Below are 11,609 nucleotides of genomic sequence, written 5' to 3' on the forward strand. Positions count from 1 at the left end.
GAAATTCCAACTCTTCTTCAGGAAGGTTGGATAAAGTTTAATGTCGGATAATGATGAGTCCAGAACTAGAGAAACCACTGATGTAAAAACACTTGTTTACTTTAGGCGACAATGGCACAAAATGGCCGCCTGTGTTTTACCCAAAGCCACGCCGTGAATCGATGACCACAGTAATCGTTAGCTGCAGAATGTGATCATTGAGAGATTAAAAATAGAACTAAAGCCTAAAGACGAGACACCAGGCCCTTGTTGGAGGGTGTGCCCCGTCTGCCCGGCCCGCGTCACGCCGGCCCGGCCCGTCCCGTCCCGGCTGCAGACACTGACAAAGGCCTGAAACTCGCGGGACATTCGCTCGGGACACTCCTCGGACGCTTTTAGCCGCAGAGCTCGGCCTCCCCTTTGTGTTCGGGGCCAGAGGAAGTCCCTCACAATGACTGTGGAAGCTCTGCCCTTCAGCCGGGCCCAGCTCCCAAACAATGGGTCAGCCCCACGCCCTCAAGGAACTCTGGGAAATCCACACGTACCAGGCATTTCCTGTACCGTCAGAGCAGGGGGCGTGGCCTGTCCGCTCTTCACGGCTGGGGTTCGGCTCAACAATTATCTGGACGGGCCACTTCGGACTTCAGGGCGATTCAATATATTTTTTAATCCATGCAGTCTTTATATTTGAAGAGTTTAGCGGTGCTAGGCTAGTGCTCAGCTAGTGCTAAGCTAGTGTTAAGCTAGTGTTATGCTAGTGCATGTCTATGGTAACTAGTAGCCTAGCCTAAAAAAAATAAATCTCCAGAAATCAACAACACTCAATAAATTGGACAAAAATATGACAAAAAAGACAAAAATGCGACAAAAATGCGACAAAAAAGTGACAAAAATGCGACAAAAAAGTGGCAAAAATGCGACAAAAATGTGACAAAAAAGTGACAAAAATATGACAAAATACGACAAAAATATGATAAAAAAGTGAAAAAAAAATACGACAAAAAAGTGATAAAAATGCGACAAAAAAGCGACAAAAAAGTGGCAAAATATGACAAAAAAGTGGCAAAAATACGACAAAAATATGACAAAAAAGTGAAAAAAAAATACGACAAAAAAGTGATAAAAATATGACAAAAAAGTGATAAAAATATGACAAAAATACAACAAAAATACGACAAAAAAGTGACAAAAATATGACAAAAATACGACAAAAAGTGACAAAAATATGACAAAAAAGTGAAAAAAAAATACGACAAAAAAGTGATAAAAATATGACAAAAAAGTGATAAAAATATGACAAAAATACAACAAAAAAATGACAAAAAAGTAACAAAAATACGACAAAAAGTGACAAAAATATGACTAAAAAGTCACAAAAATATGACAAAAAAGTGATGCAACAATGAGGAAAAAGATCAGTTTAAATCAGTTTTGTCGGTCTTAGCTTTCAAATGAGGTGATCCCCGGATAGCTCTCACGTGACTTCTCTTCTCCTCCAGATCCCGACTGTAATCTCCACAAATCAACAACACTCACACTGGATAATGAGGCCCAGTGTCAAAAATATACATCACTTGTGGAGCTCGCTGTAAAGTCAGACCGAGGCGAGCGGGAGGAGGCGGGAGCAGAGGACACCAAAGGTTTTACATTAGGGTAAAGCCAAACTGGAGAACTTGTTTCTTCCAGCATCATGTGACCCTGTGATACCTGTGGGTCTGAACCCGGTCCGGACGCTGGTCTGGTCTGTGTCGCTCTCGCCTCAGTATCTCGGGTTATCAGGTCCCTGTCCGAGCGCCTCAGGCCGAGCGCTAAAACAAGGAACCGCTAAAGTGAGAGGAATGTGATGAATGTGATTAAAGGAGGTCAGAGGCGAACACCATCGCTCACATTCATAACACCGTCACTAACGCGGTGATTTTTACCTGAGATTAAACACCCGATCAAAAGAACTTCATCAAAATCTATGACAATACAGACACATGTGAGTCTGTTATATTAAAGAGATCTCACACTACAATGATGACAAACCTTCTGTTGGTCTGTAAATGCAGTAAATCAGAATAACTGCCTTGTATAAAATGTCTCTCTCAAAATGGCCGTAGTGAATGTCTTGAAATAGGCCTCTGTCTCTTTAACCTGAACTGAGAGGATCTTTTTCCTCACGTCATCAGATCTTTTTTCCATCATTTTTTTGTTGGGTTTTCAACTTATTTCTGTAACTATTTTGTCCATTTTTTTTGTCAGTTTTCGTATATTTTTTGGTCAAATTTTTAGCACTTTTTTGTCACATTTTTGTCACTTTTTTGTGATTTTTTTTTTTTCACTTTTTTGTGTTTTTTTTTCACTTTTTTGTTATTTTTTGTCACTTTTTTGTGATTTTTTTGTCACTTTTTTGTGATTTTTTTGTCACTTTTTTGTGATTTTTTTGTCACTTTTTTGTGATTTTTTTGTCACTTTTTTGTATTTTTTGGTCAAATTTTTGTCAATTTTTTGTCACATTTTTGTCTTTTTTTTTTCAAATTTTTATCACATTTTAGTCATTTTTTCTTCCATTTTTTGGTCAATTTCTTGTGACATTTTTGCCACTTTTTCATCAATTTTTCGCCACTTTTTGTCAATGTTTTCTCACTTTTTTCTCACATTGTCTCTATTTTCTCACCTTTTTTCCAGAAGCTTTTGGATTGGGGTAAAGCCAAACTGGAGAAAATGTGCTCGGTTCAGGTGGGAGTTAAGGGGTCACGAACCTCTGAGCCTTTAGACACGCCCCCTCCACACGCTGTCTGTGGCATCAGTGGGGAGGGGGTTCTGCTGAGGAGCAGTGGTTGGTTACAAAGCTCGGAGGCGTCTCCAGGAGGTGGGGGCGTTCCTAGGAGGACTCAGGCAAACCTGTCCCTAAAATGGCCGCCATAAAAGCAAAATGGAATCTGTTCAATTCTGATACAACAAAAAGTCAGTCTATAAACCGTGTTCACTTCAAAACGTCTGATGAAGGAAATGCCTTGTATCAGTTATAGGCGCGTCTGGAGTCCCGCACCTCTTGTTGGGAAACGTTTGGATAATAAAAAGCTCCTTCCCGCTCCTGACTGTTGAAAGCTCCACTGATAAACAAAAAAAAACACAACTTTATCTGAATCTCCTGCTGAAACAACAGATACAACTGTTTTACACCTACAGTAAGCCTTTTTTTGTGTGTGGGAAAAACTATGAGATAATTAATGATAAATGTGTTAAAGAAACAGATCCATCCCGTCAGAGTGACCGTGACTAAAGCTCTGCTGGAAGTGGAGCCATGACGTTAGCATTAGCATTTAGCCGCTGTTAGCACAACTTTAGCTGGTGTTAGCGTAACATTAGCATGTAGCTTACCTTCATAGTTGTATTTAGTGTTTTCTTTACTGTTTTAAGCTCTGAACTCCCACCTGAACCGAGAGGATCTTTTTCCTCACGTCATCACATTTTTTTTCCATCATTATTTTGTTGGGTATTCAACTCATTTTTGTAACTTTTTTGTCATTTTTTTATCACATTTTTCTAATTTTTATTGCTACATTTTGTTCATTTTTTCGTCAATTTTTCGTCAATTTTTTTTTTTTGGTGAATTTGTTTTACATTCTGGTAATTTTTTTTGTCAAATTTTTATCACATTTTTGTCACATTTTTGTAATTTTTTTGTAATTTTTTTTCATTTTTTCGTCAATTTTTTTATCACATTTTTGTCATTAAAAAAAAAAAAAAAATTTTTGTCAAGTTTTGTAAATAAATTTTGTCAAATTATTATCACATTTTTGTCATTTTTTCGTCCATTTTTTATCAATTTTTTGTAATTTTTTTCACATTTTGTCACATTTTTTGTCATTTTTTGTCATTTTTTGTCAAATTATTCTACATTTTTTTGTCAAATTTTTATCACATTTTTGTAATTTTTTGTCACATTTTGTCAATTTTTCATCAATTTTTTTTTCAAATTTTTGTAACTTTTTTGTCATTTTTCGTCCATTTTTTTAATCACATTTTTGTAATTTTTTGTCTTTTGTTTCACATTTTTCTCATTTTGTCGTCAATTTTTTGTCATATTTTTGTATTTTTTTCGTCACATTTTGTCACATTTTTTGGTAATTTTTTTGTTACATTTTTGTAATTTTTTCATCAATTTTTCGTCACTTTTTCGTCAATGTTTTCTCACTTTTTTGTCACATTTCCATCATTGTTTTCGTCTCAGTTTTGCTGCTATTTTCTCACCTTTTTTCCAGAAGCTTTTGGATTGGGGTAAAGCCAAACTGGAGAAAACGTGCTCGGTTCAGGTGGGAGTTAAGGGGTTTCATTCATCCAGGCCTATTGTACATGTTTTTACAGGTAGAGGAAACCCACGCAGACACGGAGAGAACATGCTAACCTAGCCTAGCCACATGTCACAATAACGTCCCTGTGTTGAAGCGTATGGGCTGGACATGAGCCTCGATCCTGGGCAGATCCTGGTGTGGACCATGGGGGTAAAGTTCCAGATCTACAGGACGTGGCAGGAGCAAAGAAGGACGAGTTCCTCCTTCCTAAGCTTCACCCGTGATCCTTCAGCCACAGCTTTAGGGGCCGACAGCTGCAGACCCGTTATCTGGGCGCACATTCCCAAACACGAGTGGCTCTTTGTCGTCTGAGGAGCCACACAGTTACAAACCCGCTCCGCTTAAAGGTGCCGGAGCAAATCTAAAAGCTAAAAAGAAAAGCATCAAAATAGCGAGAAAAAGAGGATGAAAACATGAGAAAAAACACAGACAAAAAATGATAGAAAAAATAATTAAAAATTCAAAAAAGTGACAAAAATGTGACAAAAATTCAACAAAAAATGACAAAAAATTCAAAAAAACTCAACAAAAATGTGACAAAAACTCAACAAAAATGTGAAAAAAATTCAACAAAAATTCAACCAAAATGTGACAAAAATTCAACAAAAAATGACAAAAACTCAACACAAATTCAACAAAAATTCACCAAAAAAATGACAAAAAAATCATAAAAAATTGACAAAAATTCAACAAAATGTGACAAAAACTCAACAAAAATTCAACAAAAATCTGACAAAAATTCAACAAAAATGTGTCAATAAAGAAAAGAAAAAAAAACATACAAAAGGTGACCCAACACAGCAACAGCGTGAGGAAAAAGGTCAGTTTTGTGGGTCTTAGCTTTCAAATGAGGCGCTACACAGGCCTATATAAGAGAACAGAATGCATTTGGTTTTGGCGGGTGGAAAGTGTCACATTTACGCTAATTTGGGCCAGGCTGGTCAGAGTCCAGGGCTGTTTTTCAGTCCCTGGTTTAGACTGGGTTTAGCCTGGGTTTAGACTGGGTTTGGACTGGGTTTAGCCTGGGTTTAGCCTGGGTTTACCTGGGTTTAGCCTGGATTTAGATCTTGCAACAGTAAATGAGGAGCGCGTCAGAGGAATGCAGGAGTGAAGGGAGGGCGGGCGTCTTATCAGAGTGGAGGACGGCACCAGCGTCTCCAGAGACACACAGAGAGTGATGTTCCATAAACGTCCACACAGGAACATGTTTCCACAGAGGAACATGTTTCCACAGAGGAACATGTTTCCACAGAGGAACATGTTTCCACAGAGGAACATGTTTCCACAGAGGAACATGTTTCCTCAGAGATGTTCATGATCTGAGTTTCTCTGAGTGTCCTGGGTCTCTGATGACCTGGGTGTTTCTCCTACAGGCTCATGTTTCCATAGTGATGAAGGTCGGGGAGGGTTAGTGTGTTTATTTATTTCTTTGCTCCGGTCTCAGAGCAAAGGGAAGGACATGACGGACAGAGGACGAGGGTGAACACGGGGCCATTTTGTCCGTCTGTGACAAACGATGACTCGTCGAAAGTCTCAGGTCTGAGGTCGAACAGTGAGACTTTTACATAGACCAGAGTCCCAGAGTCTCAGAGTCTCAGAGTCTCAGAGTCTCAGTTTCAGAGTCCCAGAGTCCCAGAGTCTCAGAGTCTCAGAGTCTCAGAGTGCCAGAGTGCCAGGGTCCCATAGTCCCAGTTTCAGAGTCCCAGAGTCCCAGAGTCTCAGTGCCAGAGTCCCATAGTCCCAGTTTCAGAGTCCCAGAGTCCCAGAGTCTCAGAGTGCCAGAGTCCCATAGTCCCAGTTTCAGAGTCCCAGAGTCTCAGAGTGCCAGGGTCCCATAGTCACAGTTTCAGAGTCTCAGAGTCACAGAGTCACAGAGTCCAGAGTCCCAGAGTCTCAGAGTGCCAGAGTCCCATAGTCCCAGTTTCAGAGTCCCAGAGTCTCAGAGTGCCAGAGTCCCATAGTCCCAGTTTCAGAGTCCCAGAGTCTCAGAGTGCCAGAGTGCCAGGGTCCCATAGTCCCAGTTTCAGAGTCCCAGAGTCTCAGAGTGCCAGAGTCCCATAGTCACAGTTTCAGAGTCCCAGAGTCTCAGAGTGCCAGAGTCCCATAGTCACAGTTTCAGAGTCCCAGAGTCCCAGAGTCTCAGAGTGCCAGGGTCCCATAGTCCCAGTTTCAGAGTCCCAGAGTCTCAGAGTGCCAGAGTCCCATAGTCCCAGTTTCAGAGTCCCAGAGTCTCAGAGTGCCAGAGTGCCAGGGTCCCATAGTCCCAGTTTCAGAGTCCCAGAGTCTCAGAGTGCCAGGGTCCCATAGTCACAGTTTCAGAGTCCCAGAGTCCCAGAGTCCCAGAGTCCCAGAGTCTCAGAGTCTCAGAGTGCCAGAGTCCCATAGTCCCAGTTTCAGAGTCCCAGAGTCTCAGAGTGCCAGAGTGCCAGGGTCCCATAGTCCCAGTTTCAGAGTCCCAGAGTCTCAGAGTGCCAGAGTCTCAGAGTCTCAGAGTGCCAGAGTCCCATAGTCCCAGTTTCAGAGTCCCAGAGTCCCAGAGTCTCAGAGTCTCAGAGTGCCAGGGTCCCATAGTCCCAGTTTCAGAGTCCCAGAGTCTCAGAGTGCCAGGGTCCCATAGTCCCAGTTTCAGAGTCTCAGAGTCCAGAGTCCAGAGTCTCAGAGGCTGAGGCCTGAGCGGGTCTGACTCCAAATGTTACTGGACTTTCCCTGCACTTTTTGGCAGGTGGTCATGTGGTCCTTCCCTCAGCTAAACCCACACCGTCTAACTAAACTTTGATCAAAGCTACGACTGAACCACACAGGCCACGTTTATGGGTGAAAGTCCTTTCTACTGACAAACATGTCTGTCTCGTTTTTTAGAGTATTGTCTCCACTTTAAACGTCTTCATGAGGAAATAATTGGACGTTAGTTTATCTGTGCGGACGGAGGATGGAGATTCTGCTTCATGTGGATTAATAACTCAGATATTAACTATAAAACTACCACAGTTACCCTCACAGAACTCTCAACTCTCAAAGATACAGTTTCCTGAAGGTTCAACAGCCCAGAAACTTAAGCCTCTCACTTCATTTGTTGTTCATAAATCTCAGGTTAAACGCAGCGTAGCAGAATCGTCCAGTTGTCGGGAGTTCAGCCGAACAAAGGCGCTCGTAAAACCGACGGATTCACTAAAGACGACACTAAAGGCGACACAGGCCCGGCACACGACTCTTCTTCCCTCTGAACTCTGGGTCAGACTTTAACCCTGTTTCCTCGTTATCCAAAGTGTTGCTGATTTATGGAGATATTTTTTTTTTTGTAATTCATGCAGTTCTTGTGTTTGAAGAGTTTCGTGGCGCTAGGCTAATGCAAGGCTAGTGCATATCTATGGTATCAGCTAGCCTGCATTAACCTCTGAACTCCAGCCGGAACCGAGAGGATCTTTTTCCTCACGTCATCAGATTTTTTTTCATCATTTTTTTGTTGGGTATTCGACTCATTTTTGTAATTTTTTCGTCAATTTTTTGTCACATTTTTGTAATTTTTTCGTACATTTTTCATCAAATTTTTGTCATTTTTAATCACATTTTTGTAATATTTTTGTCACATTTTTGTCATTTTTTCTTAAATTTTTTTATCAAATTTTTGTCATTTTTTTGTCAATTTTTATCAATTTTTTTGTCATTTTTTATCACATTTTTGTAATATTTTTGTCTTTTTTTTTTTATCACATTTTTGTCTTTTTTTTGTCATTTTTTCATAAATTTTTTGTCATTTTTTTATCACATTTTTGTCTTTTTTTTGTCATTTTTTCGTAAATTTTTGTCATTTTTTTGTCACAATTTGTATCGAATTTTTGTCATTTTTAAATCACATTTTTGTCATTTTTTCGTAAATTTTTCATCAATTTTTTGTCATTTTTTCGTCACATTTTTGTCATTTTTTTGTCAATTTTTTGTCCATTTCTTGTAACATTTTTGTGACATTTGCGCCACTTTTTTATCAAGTTCTTTTTTTGTCAATGTTTTCTCACTTTTTTCACACATTTCCACCATTGTTCCAGTTTTGTTGCTATTTTCACACCTTTTTTCCAGAAGCTTTTGGATTGGGGTAAAGCCAAACTGGAGGAAATGTGCTCGGTTCAGGTGGGAGTTAAGAGGTTAAAACAGTGTGACCCGCTCCACAGTATCACCTATAACACCAGACTAACCATATAAACGTCTGTGTCCATAGAATCATTTAAAGAAACTTATATTTGAGCAGCATCAGCTTCATGGTTGTATAAGCTACGCGGCGGCGGAGGGATCTGAGAGAAAATAGTCCCTCAAAATGCGACGCAAGGTGCAATTAAGTATCGTTTTTGCAGTGCGCTCACAGGAGAGAGAGTGGGAGCGCCTGGGTGGGCCTCGGGGGGGGGGGGGGTCTGGGTCGGGCCTCGGGGAATAAAAGAGTGAATGAACAGGGGGGAGGAGGGGGACAGCGGAGGAGGAGGGGCGCACACTTCTCTGACGGAGCACATGTCCTGATGGAGCCTCCGGAGGGTTAGGACTCACTACTGCCACCTCAGGTCATACGTGTCACTGCAGCTTTTAGAGGCAGTTTGTGGTACTTTGTTTTAACTCTGTATTAGTCCTTTTAAGCTCTTAACTCCCGCCTGAACCGAGAGGATCTTTTTCCTCACGTCATCAGATTTTTTTTTCCATCATTTTTTTGTTCCGTATTCAACTCATTTTCGTAAGATTTTTGTCATTTTTTGTCAAATTTTTGTATTTCTTTTGGGTCAAATTTTTATCACATTTTTGTAATTTTTTCGTCAATTTTTTATCAAATTTTTGTCGTTTTTTCGTCCATTTTTAATCACATTTTTGTCATTTTTTTGGTCACATTTTTGCAATTTTTTCACCAATTTTTTGTCAATTTTTTATAACATTTTTGTAATTTTTTTGTCCATTTTTTAATAAATTTTTTGTCCTTTTTTCGTCAATTTGTATCACATTTTTGTCATTTTTTCTTCATATTTTTGTCATTTTTTCATCCATTTTTTATCAAATTTTTACCACATTTTTGTCATTTTTTGTGACATTTTTGTCATTTTTTCATCCATTTTTTATCAAATTTTTACCACATTTTTGTCATTTTTTGTGACATTTTTGTCATTTTTTCATCCATTTTTTATCAAATTTTTACCACATTTTTGTCATTTTTTGTGACATTTTTGCCACTTTTTCAGAAATATGAAATCTATATATTCAAGTTTTGATTGTGTTGGTCAACAAAATTTAAAGGAAACAAAATTTGAAACAAATGTGGAAAAAACCCTTAAATAAGAGAAATTTGTTTTGGGGAAAATAAAGTGCAAAAAATAGGAAAAACACGTGGAAAAAAATGGGAAATTTTGGGAAAAATTAGGCTAAAAATTAGAAAATTTTAGAAAAAAACATTTTGAAAATTCTGTGCAAAAAAAAAAAGGAAAACAACTAAAAATGTTGAGAGAAAAAAAAGTGGAAAAATGAAAAATCATGAGGGGGGAAGAAAGTTTAGGGAGAAAAAATTATTTATAAAAAATAAAACTGTTTTTTTCTGCTCTTTCGTAGTTAAAGGAAGTTTCTTGGTTGTTTCTCCTCAAACAAATGATATAAATGTGAAAGAAATGAAATGGAAGGAAAAGGAAAAGATCAACATTATTAATCTGTTTTATGAGCTATATTTCAGTATCGGTGTCGAAAACCAAGTATCGTTCCGGTATCGGTATCAAAAACCAAGTATCGTTCAGATATCGGTGTCAAAAACCAAGTATCGTTCAAGTATCGGTATCGAAAACCAAGTATCGCTCAAGTATCTCTCATGAAAATGGCAAAAAAGTGGAAAAAAAAGACAAAAAGTGGGAAAAAAGGCGTTAAAAAATGACAAAAAAAGTGACAATAAATCAGGATGGAGGAACTTGGTCCCCCAGGGGTCGATATTAGGACCCAAACTGTTTCTGTTGTATCGGTATCGAAAACCAAGTATCGGTATCGGGATTAACGGGACCCAGCCCTAGACATTACCCAAACCTAAACGCTTCCTGAGAAAAAGAGTCTTAGCTTTCAAATGAGGCGTCACTCTGGCCTATAGTCTGTAAACTCCAGTCAGGACGGCGTTCGCAGCCGGCCTCGCCCCGGGGCAGCCTCAGAGGGAGTTTTTCGGGAGTGAATGCCGTCAGGACAGAGATAAAGATGAGAGAGAAGTGAAGGGATGAGGCTCGTACCAGACACGGAGACATCTGACCTTAAACATCAGGGAAACGATCTTTACTGTGAGGACGTGAGCTCCTCCACACAGACGGGCCCTCAGAGGCGTCTGTCTCCCCCCGGCACAGGGGGAGTTCTGGGGGAGGGTGTTATCTGGAGTCCCGGGACAGCGATGAAACGTCCTGGACGGGGCAGTAACATACCAAACATACCAGAGAAGTGTTTCTGTCAGAGCGACCAGAAGGCCAAGGGCAGAATTATATAAGGTAAAGAGTTTAGGCCCCAGCACAGAGCCTTGGGGGGCTCCACACTGTTTATCACTGATGAATCGGACAGATTATTTGCTCACAAACAAAACTGTAACTGTCTCTCACATTAAGTGTTATTTTGTCCATATCTTTCACTCCTACGCCCTCTAGTGGCAAGGTAGACGGAACAATTATTTAATTTTTTGGTTCCGCCCGACCTTAATTGATTGCGCACTCAGCCAAGCCATGCTACAGCAGCAGCTACGTATCAGCTCGTTACGCAAATTAAATTCAAAGGTAAAATAAATAAGAAGAAAACAAAGAAACTACAAGGAGAAAGATATTGGAGGTTTGTTTAGTTTGTTTATTTTAGTTAAATCGCCCAATTCGTATTTTAATATTTATTTTATATTTTAGAAAGCAAATTAAGAGCTCATGGACATTTAGCCCCTCGTGGAGGTCAGCTCACGAGGTTTGTCTTAAGTTTTACGTGTTTATTTTATGGTATTGTCAATTTTATGTTAATATTTGTTTGTTTTTCTTATTTGTGCCCAGTTCTCACGGGTTGCCAAGGTTGTCAAGCCAATAAACCCTGTTTTTTAAATACCTCGTGCCTATGCTAAATCCTTGAGGGTGCTACAGTGAGAACTCTTCTGCTCCGCATGGGTAGACGAGAAGGACGGTGTCGTGCCAGGGATGAGGGAGACCACAGCGCCTCCATGCACCATCCACTAGGCCTGATGCACATCGCCAAAGGACACAACAACTGCGGGAAGGCCAGGTTCCCCAAAAATGAATGTTGCTTCAAATAAAGGACTCATTAAGATAAATT

Source organism: Gobius niger (genome assembly GCF_951799975.1).
Source record: "Gobius niger genome assembly, chromosome: 22".
In the NCBI taxonomy this organism is placed as follows: Eukaryota; Metazoa; Chordata; class Actinopteri; order Gobiiformes; family Gobiidae; genus Gobius; species Gobius niger.